The sequence below is a fragment of the Anabrus simplex genome, chromosome 4 (genome assembly GCF_040414725.1).
Source record: "Anabrus simplex isolate iqAnaSimp1 chromosome 4, ASM4041472v1, whole genome shotgun sequence".
In the NCBI taxonomy this organism is placed as follows: Eukaryota; Metazoa; Arthropoda; class Insecta; order Orthoptera; family Tettigoniidae; genus Anabrus; species Anabrus simplex.
The window spans coordinates 97,223,214-97,249,178 of record NC_090268.1 but is presented as its reverse complement, the minus strand read 5'-3'; positions in this window follow the sequence as shown (position 1 = coordinate 97,249,178).

The window sequence follows — 25,965 nt, the reverse complement described above, 5'->3', positions numbered from 1 at the left end:
GATAGTAGGTTAGAATTCCACTATCGGCAGCCCTGAAGACTTTTTCCGTGGTTTCCCATTTTCACACCAGGCAAATGCTGGGGCTGTACCTTAATTAAGGCCACGGCTGCTTCCTTCCAACTCCTAGGCCTTTCCTATCCCATCGTCGCCATAAGACCTATCTGTGTCGGTGCGACGTAAAGCCCCTAGCTAAAAAAATCATTCATAATTTAATTTTTAATTACATACTTGATGAAAAGCAGTGCAAACATTCATAAGTGAAATACACAGTTCCAAAAAATTAAGGGAACACGTTTTGTAACGCCTGGTATGTGAACTTTAATTTGCTAGATGGGGTTTCCATGTTCGTACAGCATACTTTGAAACCTTAGCTACTCAGGGTATGTCAAAAGGAAGTATCCATGCATTAAACTGTCATGTGATCCCTCAAAATAAAGTGAATAGCGGTCGCTTTGCGTATCGTAGAGAGGTACACAGACTACTGCGGTCATTTGAGCACGTTGTACGTAAACCAGCACATACCATGAGACATTTTAACGAGGTTCAAGTCGCAAGGGCCGTCACTTTCATCCAGGAAGGATGGACGTTTCGTCATGTTGCTGTGGATCTCAATGTTTCTCCACCAACGCTTGTGGAATCGCTACAGTGAGACAGGCCAGTTCGCAAGGAGGGTTGGACAAGGTCGTGGATGCATGACTACCCCACAGGATGACCGATATGTGACTATCTGTGCGTTGCGACGTCGTTCAGCAACTGCCAGAGAACTGTAACAAGACCACAGGAGAGTCACTGGAGTCACGGTGTCTGAACAGACAGTAAGGAACAGGTTAAGATAAGTGTCCTTACGACCCAGACGTTCTGTTCGAGTGCCCCGTTTAACGCGGCAACATCGCGCAGCTCGCCTTCTGTTTGCCCGTACACACGTTAACAGGCATCTTCGCCAATGAATGGAGAGCTGTGTTGTTCACAGACGAGTTATGGTTTCCCCTGACATAGCGCGATGAACGCCAACGTGTATGGAGATGCCGTAGTGAGCAGTATATGTCAAATGTTGCTCAGGGAGACGACCGATTCGGAAAATGTTCTGTAATGATGTGGGATGGCATAAGTATTGATGGCCGTAGGGATCTTGTTGTCGTCCGTGGTAATCCTACCTCTGCGGGGTACATCGAGCAGATACTGCTACAGCATGTGTTGGTTGCAGCATATGGTGGTGGCCCTGATTTCGTACTCATGCACAACAATGCCAGGGCTCATGTAGCGTGCATCACCAGAGCTGTCTTCCGAGAATTCGACATTCAAGAGATGGAATGGCCAGCAGTGAGTACCGAGCTTAATCCGATCGAGCATGTGTGGGATAGGATTGGCAGAAGTGTTCGTAGGCGTCCTGTTCTATCACAGATTGTCCAAGACCTCGAATAGGCTCACATTGAAGAATAGGACCTCATACCGCAACGTGACCTCCGTCGACTTATTCGACTTATACGGAGCATGTCACGTACGTGCCAAGCTGTGACAAATGCTAGTGGAGGACATACTCCCTTCTAAAGCCTTCCAACTGTGATAAAAATCCACCCCGGAGGACTGCTATCACTTTGGTTTCGCCCCTATTTGGACATTTCCGTTCGTGTTCTGAAAATGAACGCGAATCCATGGATGATCTTTTGTATACTTCAACGGTAAAGAATAAAGGTTTAGTTGGTAATATACCTGGGTGTGAGGTATTGTTTTGTGGAGCATGACTAACGTTCAAAAACATGTTCCCCTAATTTTTTGAACTTTGTACTTCTTTTAGACATTATATATTATTAGATTATCATATTTTAAAAAAGGAATTCACTGTTTGTTAAAAGAAAGTATTTACAGAATTTAGAATGGAATGTTTCTTCCACCTGGTATGAATGTAGCGAACCCGCAATGGACATCCAGGAGAAGGAAATTGAAATTACTATAACTGAAATCAAATTCGGCTTAAACACACTAGGGTAACAGAAATTGGAATTCGGAAACCTTACCTTAGTTGGCTTTGCAGTGTATCACAATAGTCATCACCAGGTTCTTAGGGGTAAAGGATCGTCAGTTTTCAGACAGCACGTTGGGAGACATCAAGAAACTTCTCTCCACATAAACGGTTGTTAAGGATTCATACTCGAATCAAGTGACATCATCCTCTTCAAATCCACGCTCATCAAAATTTTATCTTTTCAATATTTCACTTATCTTGCATATAATTTGATACCCCTGATTTTTTCAAGCATTAGTTTCATTTTTTTCATTTCACATGATTTTCATTTCAATTCCTCTCTAACTTCGGCAAAGGTGTTTGAAAGGTGATGGATGAACTAATTATGATTGGAATTAAGAACAGGCAGTAAAAATGCATTCTAATGAAGGTGACATTTCCAAAAAAGAAGAAAAAAGGGCTAGAAAAGACGAATTAAACTCACCATTTTCTAGCCTACAATGAACCAGAATGAACATTGGGCCTTGTGTTTGGACACACACGGAAAAAAATTCATCAACTTTCGAGCCCTAGATTACAACACAATATATTCACATTCTCCACAAGGCCTATGTGTTTGCTTATATCATATGTAATTACTCCTTTATGTTACTTATTCAATTCTGGGGGTATTATTGTTAGTTTAGTGGTTCATGATTCACATTTCAATGTTACGTAAGACTATCGACTACTTGCATCGTGTGCGTCCTTATGTTAATGAAGATGTATGATTTGTTGTGTACGGCACTATTCTATGTGTTACCTATTCAAATTTCTTGCGATACCTTTAAATAAACCGGAAGAGGTGCGTATGAAAACTTGTAACATCATGGTGAACTTTAAGAAGTTTTAGAAGTAATTCATTCTTTTCTTCAGCATCGTCTTATTTCATATTGTCACCATAGTACTATACCCAGGTTACTCCATTTTCTTTTTTCAAGTTTTAAGTTTTGAACTGCAAGGCTGAGTGTCTCAGATGGCTGAGGCTCTGGCCTTCTGAATTCAACGTGTCAGGTTCGATCCTGGCTCAATCCGGTGGTACTTGAATGTGCTCGAATAGGTCAGCCAGGTGTTTGAAGATATAGTGAAACGTAAAATAACTCCTGCGGGACTAAAATCCGTCACCTCCGCGTCAAAACCGTCAAAAAGTAGTTTGTGGGACGTAAAACAGTAACATTATTATTATGAGCTTGTGCACACTGCGCTTAGCTGCATGAAGGATTCTGTCTGCTGTCTGATGCCCCAACTGGAGAATGTACCGTTACAGCCTGATATGGATATCAGCAAATAGGCATTGGTTTTTTCTGGGACATATTTTCAAGGTACAAGTGGGTATCTCATGATACCTACTTCTGCAACAATAAGATGTCCACATTACCGTTCACTGTTGACGATGAACATGTTCTTTCAACTACCAGCTTACATTATTTGTGGCTAGCTGTCTTCAGTTCAAGCTATAAGCAGTGAAAAAGAGTGGTATATGTGGTTTTAATGCATTTTATATTGTAGTTATGGGTTCCAGAGGGCAGAAGTCGAAATTTCTAGAATTTTCTAGAGATTAGCACAAGCGCTTGTTTCTCGCGAGAAATTTCGAAAGATCTGAGAGAGTTATTCCCTCATTGCGCGGTGAGCAGCGTATCGAAGGCCTACAGGTGGACTGAGATGAGTGTCGTTTGTGCCGAGTATGAGTAAATGCGTGCCATGAAGCTACTAGGCTGATCATTTTTACCGAGGTATATTTTGGCGCGGTATAAAATAAATTATAAAGGATAAGCATTCTGCCATTGTATGCAGCGGTACTTATACGAATGTGTAGGCTAAGTACAGAAAGTGACGGCTAATATAAGTGTGTATTTAGCACTCATAATTTATCATACTCCACAGTTAGTATCCATTTGACCCATGCTTATGTTTACCGACATTGTGTGACGAAGAAAATAATTCCTTACATTGTTATGGAGTATTTTCCCCATAATTAGATACTTTGGTATATGACGGTGCGTTGTATACTTGTGTCTTCGAGTTGTACGCGACAAGTTTAAGACGATGTCCGAATCGCGACGTAAGTCATGGAACACAGCACGCTGTGTTGTTTGTTCAAAAGAAGTAAAATACGTCAGTAGAAAAATTTCTGGAATGACCTGGCAATTAAAAACACATAGTATTACTAAAGGGGAATCGTCACAGAGAACACTTACGGCCCAGTCTGTATCACAAGAATGTATCCTGTCGACAACAATTGCGAGGTATCCACGTAGGTGTACATCGTTCCTACATTTATTAACAAATGATACAGGGTTGCTCAGTCCGGCTCCATGACTAAATGGTTAGCGCGCTGGCCTTTTGTAACAGGGGTCCCGAGTTCTATTCTCGGTACAATAATTGGTTAATTCCCTGGCGCGGGGGCTCGGTGTTTGTGTCGTCTACATCATAATTTCATCCCCATCACGACGCGCAGGTCGCCTACGGGAGTCAAATTGAAAGACCTGCACCTGGCGGGCCGAAGTCCTCATACACATCCCGGCACTAAAAGCCATACGCCATTTATTTATTTACAGAGTTGTTCAGCTGAGATTTCCACCTCAAATCTCGTGAACCGTTTAAGGTACAAAATTCTATTTTCACTTTCGTTAATGGTATTAAAGGGCTCATAATTGAACATGCAGTACTTTTCCAGTACTCTTTAGAAAATTTATCGACACATGCGTTTTCAAACGAGAACGTTACTTCACGCGATAACTGCTGATGATATACTGCCAAGCTCAAACTCGTAGTTACTGGGTCTCGCACAAATCACAGCACAATATAATAGGTCTCAAGATTCTCGGGAGGCCGTGGGAACCCCGTATTACTCCGGAAGGAACGAATTCATCGATTTGGAATTGAGTCGCAAGCCGTGATTTCATTCATTCATGCAGACCCCTACTATACCACCAAGCCCAAGCACAGAAACCTGGAGGGGGTGAGATTTAAACGAGGAGATCTACAGAACCATTATCACAGGTTGACAAACTTCTCTTTCTCAGGAGTGGAATCATCTAAATTTCAATCAATAAATCCGCCACTAAGCTAAATTCCACAGATCTGACACCGCACATAATTAAGATCGGAATAATCGAGAGCCAGGAGGCGATAATAATATTTACTTGTGCTGAACTGGGAGAGGTGTGGATATACAGCAGCGTCCATTGATATCTGGAAGGCTGTTACAAAGTAAACGGTTTGTTAGACTGGGGTTTACCTCGAGGCCAGATTCCCCTTAAGGCTATAAAAGCTGCCGTAAGGGAGTAAGCGCTCTCAGTTGATTCTCATTCCAGACTCACTTGTACCTCAGTTGTACTTCGCTCACTTGATTGTACACTTGTATCTCAGTCGCGCACTCAGTGTCTCACTGTATTTGAAATGTTTTGAAACGCCAAGTGCAGCGTGGCGTAATTCACGAGCTTATTAGACATATTTATTTGTGAAACTGTTGTCAGACTAATATATAGTCGCCGTGAGTTAGCTCACAAGAGCTGGTGACGATATAAGGTATTACAAGTATTCCTTTAATGCGTATGCTGATTGTGTTAATAATGTGTGCGAGTCGTGTAAGATATAACCGCTGTCAAGGACTAATTACAACTGGGCTGGTTCCCGTTAATTAGTGCCGCACAGAGGGGACTCATCTCTCTGTGGAAGATATAGTAAATAGCAGCCAAACACTAAGGTTATAGTCATGTGTACGATCACGCTAAGCGGTGAATTAGATCTTCTAACGTAACTCTACAGTTCCAGACACGACAAGGATCAAGCAGACGACAACCATGATGTATCTAGGAGTTGAGCAGAGGACCTTCATCCCTGTACTGTGTGCCGTTATCATGGGCTAGGCACGTATGGCACAGCAGTCATGTGATTCGTCACTGATTGGGAGGTTGCTGTTAAGTCCAATTATTCTATAAACATGTGAAGAAATATTTGACGCACTAGTCTAGGCCACACTTAATCAAGTAAATTGATTGTTAAATGTAAGCCAGTGCGGCATTTGCTTTGCTCAGTTTAAAGTAAAATTAAATACGTTCAGGGCTGTATGCATGTTGAGGCCCCGAGCTAACTATTGTATATGAATTAGATGGGAACAAGGGACAGAATAGGTTAGATAGAAGCGTGTACGTTAGTTATTAGTATTTTATTAATGTTTGCCTTGACTTTTTATAGAGTTGTTTCGCAGATTCTTCATAATACCTAATAAGCTGAAAGCCATCAGCGTTGCGATATTAAACGGATTAGACTAGAGACAGCGTAATGCTAGGATGTTTCTATGCATGACGCATAAATTTTCAGCTGCAAGGAGATGTAACGTGAGAGCGTTCAACGTCGAAAATATAACAGGGTCTTCAAATGTGGTGGCAGGTAAATTCATGAGTGTAGCGGTCATCGAACCAAGGATCTTTTATATGTGATGATAGAATTGCCATGAGATGTTTACGTGGCTTACATATTAAGAGAAAGGCTATAAAGTCCATGGTGTCTTATTTGGAGCCATGATATATATGTATTGATAAGCCAGCCTGTTTTATGCGAGAGGATGTGCTTGGCTGTGAGCTATATATGTCGGTGAGAATTTTGTGCCATTATGCAGCACCAACAAGGTCAGTCAGGACGAGATAATTGCTTCCCAGTTAGAGAGACACCCCCGAATCAGCTGCAGGCTGAGGGCTAAGCATGTTGAGAGGGAAAGTCTTAAAATGGATACCGTCATTTCTGTGAAATGCCAACCATAAACCCCAATTATTTAAATGTTTGTTGCTAAACAGCTGATCTCCGTGTCGTAACGAGTCATGCTGAAATGTTTTGTCTATGTAAGACATGCAATCTTCAGAGCGTTGATGTGTTGGGATCGAGTCCCAACGACCCTACCAACTTCAGTGCATATTCTGTACGTGTTTTTTTGTTACTGGCTTATACGTCGCACCGACACAGATAAGTCTTTTGGATACGATGGAATAAGAAAGGCCTAGGAGTTGGAAGGAAGTGGCCGTGGCTTTAATTAAGGTACAGCCCCAGCATTTGCCTGGTGTGAAAATGAGAAACCACGGAAAATCATCTTTAGGGCTGCCGACAGTGTGTTCGAATCGACCATCTCCCGGATGCTGTGCGTGTTTTATTTGCAGGTTTAATTTATATATATTTATCTTGTGTTGTTTATTGTTGTGTCCAGTGCATTTATTTCTGTGTTGTGATGTTGTCCTCTGGTGGTTAACGGAAAGAATTGGCCTAATAGCTAATTTTGGGGAAGTAAGTTCTTGTCTTTACCATTTGCTCATGGCTACGGACCCATATGATTAGAATCTGTGTTGTTTTGGATCCGTAATTTAGACGCAGACCTGAACAAGTGTTTTATACATTTGTGGCCGAGTGATCGGAATGTGTATGTAAATTAGGCCAATTCCTACTGTGTCGGATTTTACCTTCACATCTCATGAACGGTTTTAGATCGAGTTTTCGGGCAAAAAACTAGGGACTTAACGAGGCAGTCAAAATAAAGAAATAACGTAACCCACACATATTCCATGTAACATATATCCCACTTTCTCGGGTACGTTGCCCGTTTCTAATTTGTAAACGATTGATAAAAAAATGTCAATTCATGTAAATGTGCCTATCACCTTCTTTGACCAACAAAATGGTCGGTTCTTCGTTTGTTTGATAAATTTTTATTTATTTCGTATGATTTAAATTCATATTTTAGTTAAATAAATCTATTATACCTGATAACCTGCGCTCTCATTGAGTAGTTTAATATGTACGTGTATCCTGTCCATATACTTTAGTATATATTAGTAAGTGGAGACTTTATTGCCCACGTACGGCCGTACCACGCGCTTCTACCCTGAGCTAGGCCGAATTTAAGACAGAATACGGTACAGTATGTCTTTATGAATCAAAGACCATAATATTGAACAGGAAAGCTGACACTAAAAAGAAACGCAAAATCATAAGAAACATTATAGGTCCAAACTTCACCGATGGACAATGTCAACTTAGAGGCAAACAGGAAATCAAACAGTACACAAATATTCACAGTGACATTAGAATACGAAAGCTAAGACTGTATGGAAATATTAAAAAGAATGCATCCAGACAGACTTACAAAACAAATAGTCGAATTCTAAGAAAACAGGAGTAAAGCCAAAGCAGACACAATAAAACGGATTGACTAAATGGAAACCGATCTGAAACAGGCAGGAATTACACCAGCAGATGTCCAAAATAGGGTAATCATCAGGTCCAAAATTCACAAATGACAACTTGACCAAGAAGAAAGTTCAAGGAAGAAGACTGGAACAACCTGGTCTGAAGACAGATAGGAATTCCACAGTAAAATAATGGAAGAAATGTGGACACAAAGGAAGGCAAATGCACACCTCTAACTACTTTGATGATGATGATGATGATGCTTGTTGTTTAAAGGGGTCTAACATCGAGATCATCGGCCCCTAATGGTACGAAATGAAATTACAACAAAAAGTACAAACTCATAAACTGACCAAAATAAAAAAGTCATGAAGAATGAATGGTTGGACATGAAACAAAAAACAAAAAACAAACAAGAAAACAGTGGATTCAACTAAAAAGGTCATATATAGTAGTATTACTGACCAAGGGACCGCTTATAAAGCACAATCCTGAGTCGAGTATGCTTGATGTCTAAAGGGGTTTAAAATTCAGCTCTAAGGCCCCTCAAAATGGTGCTTATGGCTAGTTAATTAGAACCATGGTATTTGTCATGTTGGGGTACTGATCAAAAGTAGCGAAGACTCACGGTGTTCCACACATGATGGTACTACTCACAAGTATTGTACGCCGTACAGGTAACGTAGACCTATGGTGTTTCTCACACAATGGCGCCACTCATAGCCAACGCAAACCGATGAGGCTCCTCACCTAGGTGTACTAACCACACATCCCGTGGTGTTCCAAACATAGTGGGTACTAATCACAGGCAACGCAGACCCATGGTGTCGCTCATATAGCGGTACAAAACACAGGCAACGCCCAGACCCGCGGTGTTTCCCACATGGGTACGACTCACGGGTACTGGAAACCCACAGTGACCCTCTCACAGCTGCTACTAAGCACAAACCTATTGTGAACCTAACATAGTGGTACTACTCGCAAGTAAAGGCGACCCATGGTTTTCCCCGCATGATGGTACTATTCAAAAGTAATGTCATGGTTCTCATACAATCATCCCTTGGTCGCCCCTTTTAGTCGCCTCTTACGACAGGCAAGGGATAACGTGGGTGTATTTTTCGTCTGCGTCCCCTACCCACAGGGGGTAAAGATAGAGAGAATAGAAGAAGAAAGAAAGGACCCGTCACTTCGAAGGATGAAGGAACGGACTAAGACAGGCAAGGGCCACGAAGGGCGTGAAAATGAAAGGCTCCCTAGGCCCCGAATGCTCTAATACCGTCGGGGTCGGAAAAGAACAAGAGTTGACCAAGGGAGGTCGGACAGGATTATCGAAAGTGAGGAGCCCGGCACAAGTAAGTGGAATCAATGCCAAGACTCAGCTAAGGGCCCCGTGGTCGCCAATCCACACTCCCAAGTTGAGAGCCCCTTGGGCCCCTGTTAGTCGCCTCTTAGGACAGGCAGGAAGTGCCGTGGGTGTATTCTTCATCTGCGTCCCCCACCCACAGGGGTAGTGTGTTTGGTCCGCGAGAGGTATTTTATTTCCCTCAAGTCCGCCAGCAAGCCGGTTAGGACCCCCTATCCGCCACCTGGGACGCCCCACGTGGGAGTATCACCTCTCCCCCTGCTACGCCAGCGTTGTAGGTTAGTGGTCGAAGTACTTTGCGTAGTCTTAATGGGCTTATTCGCATGAATAATAATAATAATAATAATAATAATAATAATAATAATAATAATAATAATGTTACTGTTTCCGCGTCCGACTAAATCGTGTTCCCCAACAAAAAATCGGATTACCAATAACATACTTGGGTATATGTACCTCGGACACAACATCAAACTTGGTCGGAGCAACCAAACATCTGAGATCACGATAAGAGCAAGCTTGACTTGGTTGGCTTTCGGGAACTCAGCTGCATAGTCCGAGACCCAAAAATCTATGTGAGCCTCACGAGGAAGGTCTATATCATGCACAACCCAAAGGCTCGATTCTGCAGGGACGATCAAACGCGTCAGCAGACTCGGAGTGTGCCAGCGACGGATGTAGTGGACGTGACTACGAATCAGCTTACGACACCAAATCTGGAAATAGGAGATCAGTAATCACAGATGTGGTGGAATGAGCAGGAGGCTCAATTAGCAATGGGTGGATCATGTGAAGAGAAGTAACCTCAAGTGGTTCAAAGCTCTGGTTCAGTGGATACCCCTACAGTCAAGGAGAAGCGTCAAACGATCACAAACATCATGCCGGGAGGAACTGCATATACGCAGATTGCCCAGCAGAAGACGGCTTGGAAGAAAGTGGAACATAATTCGACGTCTACGCGCCTCTCCGGAGGCCAACGCCATTATAATTATTATTATATGGAGTATGGTGTATGTATTAATTCTAACACTATATTGTAGTTCAGAGTAGTCCGGCTATGTGACTAAATGTTTAGTGTGCTATACCTTTGTTTAAGTGCTCACAGGTAAGATTCCCGGCCAGGTCGGGGATTTTAACAATTGCTTAATTCCTCTTGCTCGTCGACTGTCGGCAACCCAGAAGATGGTTTTCCATGGTTTGCCACTTTCACACCAGAAAATTTTACCGTAATTGAGGCCACGGTCACTTCCTATGCCTGTCCTATCACACATTTGTAGGGATCCACCCTCACAGATATGTAGGACAATTCAAAAGTGCTGCAAGAGACCTCTCTGAAGGTCATACACCATTTTTAAAAATTGTATTATTATATGTATGCGAATAAGCCCATTAAGACTGACGTGCATTTGCCTGCCTTTGTGCCATCATTACTTTAATACTTTCACTGTTGGCTTCCTTTTTGTCTTCAGACTAGATTGTTCCAATCTTCTTCTTTGGTTTTTCCTCCTGGTTAACTTGCATTTGTGAAATTTTGTATGTGAATATTACCCTGGTTTGGACATCTGCTGGTGTAATTTCTGTTTGTTTTAAATAGGTTTTTATTTCGCCAATCCATTTCATTGTGTCTTTACCCCTGTTTTCATAGAATTCTTCTATTTGTTTCGTAAGTCTGGACTTATTCTTATAATATTACTATAGAATCTTAACCTGCGTTTTCTAATGTCACGGTGAATATTGTAATCCCCAGTGTTAAACAATGGAAGTACTTAAGTTGTGTGTGAATTTGTATATGTTGATTCTGGATTTAGAATGTTAAACTAGTAGTATATTAAACTAGTAGTATACTTTGTAATATTTTCTTTCCATGGAATTGCTTGTTGTACTCATATTGTTGCTTTTGTTGTTGGATTGTTATGTTTTAAATTCATTATCACACTACTGTAAGTGACCATTGTTATCTGGATATTTTCCAATTGCGAATCGACTCCAGGTAATGGCAGAATGGGAAACATATAATGTAAGGGAACAAAAAGTGAGTACCCTTTGGTGGTTCCCATTCAACTTGGCATGGGCTGACTAAAGTTTGTAAACTGCTAAATTTTCTTAATATTTACCTGGTATTCACGGTCCTCATTTAGTCACCGTAGTGTAGTTTAGGCCATTTAGTATGGGAAACCTATCCTGTTTATTCAGTAAGTGTTTCTGGTGTTAATTCCCTTTGGGAACAATAAATTGATGATGATGATGCTTGTTGTTTAAAGGGGCCTAACATCGAGGTCATTGGCCCCTAATGGTACGAAATGAAATGACAACAAAAAGTTCAAGAAACCCACTGATCAAAATAAATAACAATGTCAGGAAAAATGGATGAACATGAACCCAAAAAAACCAAACCAAACATGAAACAAGCAAGAAAACAGTGGATCCGACTCAAAAACGGTCATAAATAATAGTATTACTGACCAAGGAACCACTTATAAAGCACAGTCCTGAATCGATTATGCTTGATGTCTAAAGGGGTCCAAAAACTAGGTCTAAGGCCCCTCAGTATGGTACATGTCGCGAGTAAAGTAGAACCATGATATTTCTCAAGCTGCGGTACTAATCAAAGGTAGCGTAAACTCACGGTGTTCCAAACATTACGGTACTCCTCACAAGTATTGTACGTCGTAAAGGTAACGCAGACCTATGGTGTTTCTCACACAATGGCGCCACTCATAACCCTACGCAAACCGATGAGGTTCCTCACCTAGGTGTACTAATCACGGGCGCCGGCATTCCCGTGGTATTCTTCACATATTGGGTACTAATCACTGGTAACGCAGACCTACGGTGTCGCTCATATAGTGGTACAACTCACAGGCAACGCCCAGACCCGTGGTGTTGCTCACATGGGTACGACTCACGGGTACTGGAAACCCACAGTGAACCCCGCTTGAGTGCTACGAATCACAAAACTATTCAGTACCTAACAGAGTGGTACTACTCGCAAGTAAAAGAGACCCATGGTGTTCCGCGCGTGATGGTAGGAATCAAAAGTAGTTTCATGGTCCTAATACAATCATCCCTTGGTCGCCCCTTTTAGTCGCCTCTTACGACAGGCAGGTGTTACTGTGGGTGTATTCTACATGCGCGTCCCCCACCCGCAGGGGGTAGCGTGTTTGGTCCGCGAGAGGTATTTTATTTCCCTGAAGTTTGCCGGCTAGCCGGTTAGGACCCCCCTATCCGCCACCTGGGACGCGCCACGTGGGAGTATCACCTCTCCCCCTGTTACGCCAGCGTAGTAGGTTCGTGGGGAACAGTAAATTGTATGACTGTTGAGCAATAGATAAGCCCCAACGGGGCAACTGTACGTAAATACTGTAATGGAGGACAACCGATAGGTTCTCAGGTGGAACTTATGTGCGCCATATGAAATTGATGCCTCTGCGAGGCTGGACTATATTTGAAGTGGAAACTCCCCTGTAGTCTAAATGATACGAGAAATTGTAAATTATAAATATTGCCAAGAACAATTCATCTCTTTTCTGTGTAAATTAACATTTGTGATTCTCTAAAGTTTTCTACCTGATATAGGGATTTTTAAAACCATTACATTGTTCATTCAGATTTTCTATTTCACCAATTTTAAACTAAAAAAAATGAAATAACATTTCAAAATGTGTTATGTTAAGTTCTGCTCTAGTTAATTCCTTGTCCAGATGCTTCTTATCCCTGTGTGATCCACGGAAACCCAGGAATAATAATAATAATAATAATAATAATAATAATAATAATAATAATAATAATAATAATAATAATAATAGTAATAATAATAGAAATTGTGTATTGTTTGATTTTCTGTCTGCCTCTGAGTCGGTATTGCCCGTCGGCGAGTTTTGGGCCTACAATTTTTCTTACGATTTTGCGTTTACTTTGCTCAATATTTTCAATGTCTGCTTTCCTGTTCAAAATTGGCGTTTCTGACCGATAAAGTCATTCTCGTTTAATGACTACCGAGCTCAATAGTTGCAGTCACTTAAGTGCGACCAGTATCCAGTATTTGGGAGATAGTTGGTTCGAACTCCACTGTCGGTAGCTCTAGAGCTGGATTTCCGTGGTTTCCTATTTTCACACCAGGCAAAATCTTGGTATGTAAGTTATTTAAGGCCACGGCCGTTTCATTCCTACTCCTAGAACTTTCCTCTCCTGTCGTCACCATAAGACCTATCTGTGTCGATGCGACTTAAAGAAAGTTTATAATAACAATAATCATTTAATGACTATACTGAAATGTCTTAGTTTTGTGTGCTTGGAAATACATTTTTGTTGTAGATATTATTTATTTATTTATTTATTTATTTATTTATTTATTTATTTATTTATTTATTTATTTATTTATTTATTTATTTATTTATTTATTTATTTATTTATTTATTTTATGCCTTTGTGTGTGGCGAAGTTAGGGCTCAAGGCCCTCTCTTACACTTAACCACTACGTACAGTACATAATCACATACTTTAGTAAAATAACATTAGCAGACCCTAGGAGCTACTTATATTTATGGAGTAATATTATAACAGGGTAGGGGAGGTGGTGGTATACAATTTCTAATCACTAGATTGCGTGCCAAAAGCCTGGATTAAATTCCAAACCTCTCCGCAGTGCTCATATGGAGTGAGGGCATATGACGCTGTTGATGGTGATTCGTCCGTCGGATGGGGACGTTAAGCCTTGAGCAGACCCCTTGGTGCTATTCGACAGGAGTAGGCTATGTGCCGGCACCGGGTTTCACCCTCTCCCTACTATCATATATCACGTCATTCATTTCATCTCTCATTAACTCCTCTGATGAGGTTGACGTCAGGAAGGGCATCCGGTCATAAAAAACCGCCACGACAAATTCATCTCACCTCATACCCGACCCCGTAGGGAAAACGGGACAAGGGCTGGACAAACAAACAAACAATATTATAACAGATTATAATTGTTATTTTTAATGATTAATATTATCTAGCCTATCTACATCTACATCACCTAACAATAGTTCTATATCATAATTGCACTCATACACACTAACATTCATACAAGCTGGTCACGTATTTAAGAGGAAATCTCGACAAGACCGTTTAAATGAGACTGTTGAAGTGCTATTACGTATACTGACAGGGAGTGTGTTCCATAGCCTTACCTCAGACATTTGGAAAGAGTGGCTGTATACAGATGAATGATTAACCGGTATCATAAGGGTAGAAGTCGATCTGGTATTCTGTCCATGGAAAGATGAGAGGAAGTTAAAATGTGAGGATAGGTATTCAGGTGAGTTAGTCGGTATGAATATTTCCATATTTTGGCATCAGATTACATTGGCTTTGTTTCAAGTCCATTTTTCAGAATTATTATTATTATTTTCACTAACGTCTTCTCTATGTACTAAGTTCTGAGAAGTGTCTGTATAATGAAACTGATGTATCTTTGTAAATTATCTTTGTTTAACTATCATAGAATTATGTACCTAGCTAATATTAGATTTCTACAGCCCATTGTCACGAAATCCTTTGTTCCTGACTTATCACTTCACTGCGAACATGTAGCTCACATAATTGCTATATGCTAACAATCTTCATGAGATAATTACATTCTCTATTTATTAAACCTTATGTTTCAACGTCTGCACATACATATTTGAAAACTGTGTCTTATTATCATTTCATAACTCATGAAGTAGTTGATATTAACTCATTATCACCAAATGACTGTTAGCTATTTACATCCTTGGGGTGTTCCAACCGAATCTGGACACTGGGCACCCTCCGTTATCGTGGTGGATACTATACACGGTACTGTAAACCCAATGTGATACAGATGCAGACGAATAATGCACCCACGGTATCCCCTGTCTGTCGTAAGAGACGACTAAAAGGGTTGGCCAAGTGTAATTAGTGTCATAACGCGAGAAGCACCATGAGTCAACTTTTCTTACGATTACTATGATTATGTGCGGAATACAATTACCCTCTTACCGAGCGACTTGGCTAAGCGGTTTGGGGCGTGTAACTGCAAGCTTGCACTCGGAAGATAGTGGGTTCGAACGTCCCTGTCGGCAATCCAGAAGATGGTTTTCCAAGGTTTTCCATTTTCACACCTTTTTAATTTAGGCCACGTTCACTTTCTATCCCTGACCTATCCCATGGTCGTCATAAGGTTTAAAATAAATAAATAAATAAATAAATAAATAAATAAATAAATAAATAAATAAATAAATAAATAAATAAATAAATAACATTATTTGGAATCAACACTAGTCCATTATCCCTTTATTTTTAACAAGAGGAAATAGTCGCAGTAATGAGTCGGTAAATACTTCCTTTGCTTTAATTACTGCATTGTTTTCACAGATTTTTTCCTCTAACCATTGTACGTCACACCGACACAGACAGGTCTTATGGTGACTATGGGTTGAAGGAATGGCTAGGACTGGGATGGAAGCAACCGTGGCCTCCATTAAGGTACAGCCCCAGCATTTGTCTGGTGTGAAGATGGGAAATTAATTTGTTTATTTATTCACGAAGCACAAGATACGGCTACACTGAGCAAATTTCACTTGCACTGTCAACAGACTATTTAACAAACGTATTCTTTCATAAAATATAACAAACGTAATAAAATATATCAAGATCAGGTACACAGCCTACTAATAACAACTGTCCAAATTGAAAACCACGAGATTGTCCATGTTCATAGCCAAGTCGTCGTGGGTCAAGATGACGGTATAATCCCTTCACATCAACTTATCTTTAAGAGACTATTTACACCCCTCTCGAATATGCTTTTATTTGATGCTATATCAAGCTCTTGTAACCTAGTAATATTGTTCAAGAGTGTTGGGAGGCGGATTAGGAAAGATCGTTGAAGTATTGAGTGCTGAGTGTTGGAAATGTGGAGAAGGTCTTTGGTTCTGGTGGAGCGGGAAGGAACGCGGAGAGAGAAAAGTGAGACAAGATGTTCCGAGCGGTAATGCCCATTTAGGATCCCGTGGAGGAAACTCAGGTCAGCTACCTGTCGCCTGATGTGCAGCGGTGATATTAGTTGCCATTAATACCTGCTGCGTAGACAGATTTCTGAGCTTGGGGTTTCTGTCCCTTACAATTGCAGAAAAGAAGGGTACTGGTCTGTCTAACTGGTTGGTATTGGAGGGGGAGGCTGCTGTCCAAATCGGAGAGCAGTAGTTTAAGAGAGGTTGAATTATCGTGAGGAAGAAGTGACGAAGAGCAATGGAGTCAGAAATTTATGTGAAGCGATAGAGAATGCCTAGTAATTTTATAGCCTTGGTTGTATATGTTTCTATGTGGGTCTTAAATTGTAATTTTGTACCGAATATTACACCTAGGTCACGCTGTTGCGTAACTACGGTGATGGGCTTGTCGATTAAGTAATATCATGTCGGTAGGGGAGATTTACGTAGTGTTATGATCATGTGGCTGCATGTTTGTGGATTGGGGATAAGTTTCCAAGTACGGCACCAATTCGAGAGGACATTAAGTGAGGACTGTAGCAGAGCTGCATCTGCTGGATTCCTGATCTCCCTAAATATCTTACAGTCGTCAGCAAAGAGTAGGGTATTCTATGTTTCGTTGAGTTCGGATGACAGATCGTCCATAAACAAGAAAACAGCAAGGGGCCAAGAGTACTGCCTTGTAGGACACCGGAGGTGACTGGTAACCATGAGGATGAAGTGCCTGATATTACCACTCTCTGCCAACGGTTATGTAGGTAGCCAGCAAGAAGGGTCAGAAGACTGCCATGTATATTAAATCGTTCGGAGAGTTTATGGAGCAACAGAGTATGGTCTACAGAATCGAAATCTTTCGAAATGTCTACGTAGCAGATATCCAGCTGAAATTTAGCTGCAATGGCATGTGATGCAAAGCTATGCAGAGTGGCCAGGTTTGTTAGACAAGAGACACCTGGTAGAAAACCATGCTGCTTGGTTGAGATATTCAGCAAAGTGAATGCGAGGAGACGCTGGTGTATAATTTTTTCAAAGATGAATGACACTATCTTTCGAATGCAAGCTCACAGCTGCGTGTCGTAAACCGCGTAGCCAACTCGCTTGGTGCGCATACTGTGTAGTTTATATCTGCTTCCTGCACAGGTTGCATTCTAGACTGCACTTTGAAACTCCCACATTAACCGTTTCTTCGCAAGTGCGTATCCTGTAGGATTCTACCGTGAATATTAACAGAACTCTACTGCACATACGTAGTGTGTCAGTGGTTTTCCTGCATGGTCCTTAAATAAACAGTTTCCCGTGTTCTTTTCTTTTTTGTAAGTTTCTTTACGTCGCATCGACACAGATAGGTCTTATGGCGACGATGGGAGAGGAAAGGGCTAGGAGTGAGAAGAAAGTGGCCGTGACCTTATTTAAGGTACAGCCGCAGCATTTGCCAGGTGTGAAAGTGGGAAACCACGAAAAACAATCTTCAGGGCTGCCGACAGCGGGGATCAAACCCACCCTCACCCGAATACTGGATACTGACCGCACTTAAGCGACTGCAGCTATCGAGCTCGGTTTACCCATGTTCGATCATAACTGCATATTCCTACCACATTCATATTACCCTGTAAACTTTCCACCCCTTCTATCTGCATTCCTCCTTACTATTGAAAATTTTCTCGAAAGAATCCTCCTCATAACTTTTAATATCATTCTTATTATATTTATGGATGCTTATGTCATCTTTATCAATATTTGATTTGTTTAAAGGGGTATTTCGTTATTGTATGTCTTATCAAATTTTCATTCGACGTCAATAATTGTGAATCTTCATAAATATATATCAAAGGCAGCCTATTATTAATTTAATGATCGCTTTAGTTTAGTTTAGTAATTTTTACCTTGCAAGTGTAAGGCCTTCTCTTACATCTAACCAGGCACTAAAATATATGTATTGTATTCCATTAAAATAATTCAATTAAATACAAATCAAATTAATAGTAATACAAAAATGATGAGTGATGTAATTAAGTTGAAAAATGATCTATAAAATTTTTTATGGGGTTCACTGTCGTTTATTTTGCCTACTTATCAAATATCTATCCGTTTTAGGTCAACTCAAGACCGTATCAGTGGGTTTTAGCTTTCGTGTCCGTCTGTCCGTCTGCTTATTTATTTATTTATTTATTTATTTATTTATTTATTTATTTATTTATTTATTTATTTATTTATTTATTTATTTATTTATTTATTTATTTATTGTGAACATAAGAGGTCATGATTCCCGATTACAATATTTACAACAAATGTTACTTAGACGTTAAAAATACAAATTGAAGAACATAAAAATATATAGCTAGAATAATCTTTCAAATTAATTCCAGTGCCCCTCAATTAACATTACTAGAAAAAAATACTTTAAGAAAATACAGCTCTTATTACATTACAGTACTGAATAATTCTAATTAAGATTAGTATAAAATTTAAAACAATTATTTTAATTGGATTTTTACTTGGAATATAATAAATTTAATAATATGGTTTACAACATTTGTACTAGTTTATAAAAGTTTTCCTTTTTTAAATTTCTTCATAATCTATTAAATTATATTGAGAATTACAGTGTTACATGGTGAAGTGAATGTAGCTTCGGTCATACTAAAAATATCAACATAGGGATGAATACTATTGCAGAGACTTATTTCTCTGTTAATTGAGGAGTTCTTAACGATTTCCGTCTTAGCCTTTGATAGAAAAAAAATCTATTTCTAAGACGACTTAATATATGTGGCACTGACTTCAATATATTTAAGTCATCAATTAAGAAATTAATTATTCTATACAGGAAAGCCAAATCTTTGCAACTGAGTTTGCGGCGCAAGCTATTCAAACCATGTTCCTTCAGTATACCTGAATAATTTATGAAGGTTCGGTAATTTCTTGTGATTTTATCCTGTGATTTTGTCCGTCTGTTCCACCATCACGGCGAAATTGCTGTGTAGCTCTCGACCAAACTTCATATTTAGAGTATGCTCATGGAGGGGCAGGTTTATATATACATATGATTTAAAAATCACTGAATAGACTGGGGATTTGTAGGAAGACCAAAACAGGTTTTTTTTCAATTTTCTCTCATACTATTTATTTTCTATAAAATCCGTAGACTGTATGTGAAACGTCCTTTCATTTTAAACAACTTTTATTTTGTAAATAATTTTTCTTAATCTTCAAATGACGGAGAAAATCACTAATTTCTGCGTGTTTCATGCTCTGCTGTGATTGACCCAGAACGAATCAGCCGGTTACCATGGCAACGTCTGTGGCTGCTTGCCAGCAGGGAAGTTACGTAGTGCCATTTTCGTCATTATTTCTCTAAACTAATGGTTCTTCGTTGGGTAGAAGGAGAGAGAGACGTCTATCTGCCACTCTGTGGGACATTTTCGGAATACCGTTCGGCGTTACAATCGTCTTCGAATAGTACTTACGGAAGCTGTTCATATTTCTGCAGTACCACGGACTGTAGGCCATTATTTAGCACCGTAAGAAGTTTTATTTCATTTCCTATAAATGTTACTGTATTTCGCATCTACTTCCGTTCTCCCCCTTTATTTCTTGCCTCTGCCTTGCCTCATTAGGCTTAAGTAATAACACCATAAGTCATCTTCTTAACTAAGAATCTCTGCGGCAAAATTTCTCCTCTGTTATCACTTTCTTAAATCTCTAACTCTTACCATTGCAATTTAGCGAGGCACATTATATTTTTCAAATACACCACTTGGTGTGTACATATTATTTGTCCTATCCGGCCGTCATAAGTTTTTATGCTATTTTTAATTAATGTAAACTTCCTTAATTCTATTACTTTCTTCCTTTTCTCCGTACATATGCGAGTGCTAATCCCGAAATTGGACTCTCATTCTTTTGAGGAAAAATTCCAAAATGTTCCATTGTGTAACATTTTGGCCCCGAAAAAATATGGAAATAACACTGCAGACCTTTGTTTAGAGGTAATGGGTACTAAACGGCGAGTAGTATTACAAAACAGACAGGACAATCGTATTTCAATTTGGAGAGATCTACAACTTGGGTCCTATGACTTTTTGTCGTATTCCTATCCAGTATGCGATAGATAGAGCTCATTTTTCGATTTCGGGTCAATTTTATACGTTTTACACGATTATTTTATACTTTGATACAATTATAAGAAGGATATAATCATCAAATTCAGCACCGCAGATTGATACCAGTGGTGGCCGTCCGCTAGTCAATTTTAGGATTCCTACTGCCACATAAGTATCCGAAAAAAGGTAATACTGTATGTGAAAACTCTACCCAAATTTCAGTGGTGGTGATTATTGTTTTAAGAGGAAGTACAACTAGGCAACCATCCTCTAGATAACACTAATCAGAGGGAAAAATAGAAGGGATCCGATACTTCGAAAAATGAAGATATCGGTCAAAGAAAGACAAGGGCCACGAAGGGCGTGAAAATGAAAGACTCCCTAGCCCTCGCAAACCTAATAGCGTCGGGGTCGGGAAAGAACAAGAGTAGACCAAGAGAGATCGGATAGGATAGATGAAAGTGAGGAGCCTGGCACAAGTACGTGGAAGCAATGCCAGGACTCAGCTGTGAGACCCGTCGTCGCCAACCCATGCTCCAAAGTTCAGATCCCCTGGGGCCCCTTTTAGTCGCCTCTTAAGACGGGCAGGTACCCAAATTTCACCCTATTCAGTGTCTCTAACTCAATCTAACCCAAAAATTATAGTAGTTACGAGAAAATGTCACAGGATCAAATATGTGTTACACTAAATGTGGTGTCTGATGGCGCAGTCCTTTTCTCGATATGACGTACCGTTGAAAAGCAGTACATTTCGATATGAAGGTCTGCACTTATAAACGTGTACATGATTATCTACATAAATAAAGTTGCATGGGATCCGCTGACAGTAATTTCCTTTATTTTGCCAATTTTTAAGGTATGCATCCGATTTAGATCAACCCAAGACCGTATCAGTGGATTTTAGCTTTCGAGTCTTGTCCGTCTGTTCCACCATCACGGCGAAACGACTGGGTGGATCTCGACCAAACTTCATAATTTGTGTACACTCAACCAGGAGCAGTTTTAGATATGCATGTGATTTAAATATCCATGAGAAGACTGGGAGTTTATAGGAAGACCAAAACAGGTTTTTCTTCAATTTTCTCTTACGCGTATACTATTGAATTTCTGTAAAAAGTGTAGACTATCTATGAAACTTGGTTTCTTTTAAACAACTTTTACTCTTCAAATGACGGAGAAAATTACTATTTTCTGCGGGTTTCATGCTGTGCATTGAGTGACCGACAACGAACCTACCGGCTACCATGGCAATGTCTCTGGCGGGAAGTAATGTAAGCCCGTTTTCGACGTCATTCCTGAAAATTCGTGATTGTTCATTGGGTAAAAGGCAAGAGAGACGCCTAGCTGCCTTTCTGTGGTGTATTTACCCCTTTATAAAGAAAACTTCCCATCTCCGTTGTGAATGCCATTGGGAAAGTGAACCTGCTGTTATAGTAGAAATTCCCGAACTCGACTCTGAATAGCAGTAGGAAACGTGGTCTGCCTTTATCATCAAAACTTCCCAACGGGCAACGTACATCGGAAGCAACGCATGCGGTATACCCATGGGTTTTTTCGGATAACGCTAGGACACACATAATTCAATATAATCTTTCTCAATGCGTGTGCGTAGGCATCCGTATGCAGTATAGAATATCGTAGTGAAGCACGGGTACATTTGTTAGCGAACTATACATTTTTGTGTGTTATGCTTTAGTCTATATCAATTTAAAATGAATGTTCAAATCTACTACAGATTATTAATTCTTATTTTACTGTTAGCTCTATGAAAATTGCGAATTTTAATTTTAATTTTAATTCAACGCTAATAAATGCTAAATGTATGACTCCAAAACACTAAAATATTACGAACTCTTCATATAATCATTCCTGTAGTTCTTGAATAGCTACAGGTCTACCAACAGAAGACGGGAAGGAAAAGTGATGATGTTATTACTTTCATGTTCTTGTGTTGGTGACTGTTGTTTTAAGAGGAAGTGCAATTAGGCAACCATCCTCTATATAACACTAACCAGGGACAAAAAATGGAAGCGATACGGCACATGCGAAAAATTAAGGTATCAGCAAAAGGAATACAAGGGCCTACAAGGGAGTGAAAATGGAAGACTCTATAGGCCTTGGGAACCTAATACCGTCGGGGTCGATAGTGACCAGCAGTTGACGATGGGAGGACGGATAGGATGGATGCAAGTGAGGAGCCTGGCACAAGTAATTGGAAACGGAATGGTCCCGTAGTCGCCAACCCACGCTCCCAAGCTAAGAGTCTTTGGGGCTTTCATATTCTCGTATAACAATGAGATTCACAGATTCTTACAGAAAGGAATTGATTAATTTACGGCTACTGAATGATTATTGAAATTAAACACAATAAGTGAGAATTCAAGCCTATACATAATAATTTAAAATGACTTTAAATTGAACGTGTTATTTATGATTGCTTCTGATGTAAGGTGAGAGTGGAATATTTTATGTAGCTATTTAAGGGTATTTAGCTTTTATGAGACATGTGACTCTCGCGTATATGAAAGCCTCGATACGGTGTGTATTTCACGAAGAAAGTGCTCTGAATACCTGGAAATAATATTACGGTTCAGTTTTAGAAAGCTTGATATGTCGAACTTGTATCTAAGGAAACGTGCAATCTTATTATTGCCACAAAAACGTATTATTGTATGAGGGAATGGCAGCATGTAATACATGCGATACTTAGTAATCACTATTCATTGAGCGTGATGCACCATATACAGGATTAAATCAGTAACACTACTAACGTATTTGATATCCTTAAAGGAATGTGTGTCCAGAATCGGATGCTAGAGCAGAAGTTTCACAGCCCAATTAAACAATCTTCCGATAGAAAACGGTGCGATATACGAGAGAAACTCAGTTCATTTTTCCTATGACCTTAGTCCATAGTATAACATAATTTTAAGATGTGGTCGGAAATAATGGGTTTGGGAGAATCATTTTTCTGCTCTATAGTCACAACACATTTGGTGAACAGTCAACACCAGGACACGACATAAACATACTATTGTTGAAAAGCTCATTTACTGTGCGGTCCGCCTTCAGTTAATATAAGATGGGTACGACAAGGTTTCGCTATTCCCCGTTCACCCAGCACGCGTCCGTAAGGATTCCGGGGGCGATCAAGCGTGCTGACTCTCTGGATGGTTGCCACGGGTGATGGCGGGGAGGGGCCATCACTACGGGGAAGCCTGCTGCGATCGCAGCTGGTACACCCTCACTGTAATTGTTAATATCGTCGGAGTTACAGTCGAACTCGACACGAGGTCACTGCTCCTCAGAACAGGGTTTTTCTCTGTTTGGGGATTCAGTCCCGAGTGTCGGGAACGACTGAAAATTCGAGCATATTAGCAAATACGTGGGATGAGGTGCGCGTCCGAAAGGATTCCGGAGGCGACAAAGCGCATCGACTTTCTGGATGGTCGCCACGGGTGATGGCGGGGAGGGGCCATCACCTCTACGAAAGCTTCCTGCGTTAGGTCAAGGAAGCAAGGCACCCTCATCGTATATGGTGATGTCTTTGGGGTGACAGTTGAACTCCAGACGAGGTCAAGGACTGTCGATCTGTTTTGAGGATCGGTCTGCGACCGAGTCGCGGGGACGACTGAAGCCTCGAAGGCATCAAGTTTTGCACGGTGCGCGTCCGAACGGAGACAAAGCGCATCCCCCCACTCTCTGAATGGCAGCTATCATTGAAACTTGCTGCAATAGTCAGGTCAAGAATGAATCAATTCTCCTTGGTTGATTGGTTATGACCTCATAGAGTACTTTGTTTGCGAGATAGCTGCTGTCTTCCAATTTCCTCCTAATTTCTAAATTGGCGTTCGAAAACATTCAGGGGGCAAGAAAAAGGATATGCTATCAATCTCTAGATCATCTCCACGGGTAGGGCGTGGACCACCTTTACAATGAAGACAGATATCAGGGTACCTTTCATTGATACCTTCCAGGTAGATCTACCGAAATGAGTGAAATATCTCTTCTGTACTTCTCTGCTCTAGTTGTTGATCCTGCTGCTCTTCGTGGATTTATCACGTACTACAGATGTGACAGATGGACTTAGGACAAGTTCTACTTACTACCTGACAATAGAGAAGAAACATGCGGTGAATCGACAAAATGATGCATGTTCAGTTGCTGGGAAGAGCTTCAATTGTAAATTTTGTTATCAATGGATGATCATAAAATCTATGTATGGATAATTTTGTCTATCCCTATGATATTTGCTAAATAAAATTCAACATCACTGTTATTAACTGCAGTATTCTTTTATATGCAATCAAATATAGAAGGATAAATATATTTACACTATCTGCACTACCCGTAGCTGTTAGGTTATAGACAAACTCACAAGCATGGATTAGCAGGAACTCTGTAATTCGGCTTCTCGCTGTTTTCGTTTCCCAAATAAATAAATAAATAAATAAATAAATAAATAAATAAATAAATAAATAAATAAATATCTGAAAAGAATGCAGTAAAAGCACAAGTAAAGGATAAGATGTCCGGAAAATATCAGGAATCAAAATTTAGCATTTTTAAGTGATTTAGAAATTGAACAGAGAAGGAATGGCCTGACAGGAGTGTTAGAAACAGTAAGGTATGATATGAAACTTCTCGTTCATGTTATCGAGGTTCACCGGATACCATGGAAACATGATGAACCCCCCCCCCTCCTTGTTCCTTGGTTCAATACCCTCAGGCATTTCAGATATTTTTAAAAATGTCCGCACTGAATAAGGGCTTAAGTGAAACTCTGAATTGACTCGCATTAGCGCTCTTAGTGGTGTATAAGTGAAACCATACATTGACTCACAATAGCGCTCGTAGTGGTAGAAAAAGGCAAACTGCTAATCTAATCGACCGAATGTTAATATTAAGAAAAGAATTGCAATTTCAGGAATAAATAAAGAATATATTCTCATACTTAATTATATTTACCTAAAATTCTGTAGCTCATATCCCTATGATGTTTTAAACATTGAGTTGCTTAACTGAAGGACTAGAACTGCGGCTAATTTACTATTTGTTTATTTTCGCACTAACATAGCCTATAGAGTAGTTAGTCGGTGACTGGACGGGAAATGGCCTACATTAAAATGTAATGCTTGTGAACTTACTTTACAGCCTTGGGATTTGCGGGGTGTGAAAATTGGGAACTTTGGTAATTATTTCCTTGTGTAAAGATTTCAGTGTTAGAATTCTCTATCTCCCGAATGTTGAACTATAATCATACGACCATATCGTGATCCAGCTAACTCCGCATGATACCAGCAAATTCAGTATCATCGAAAA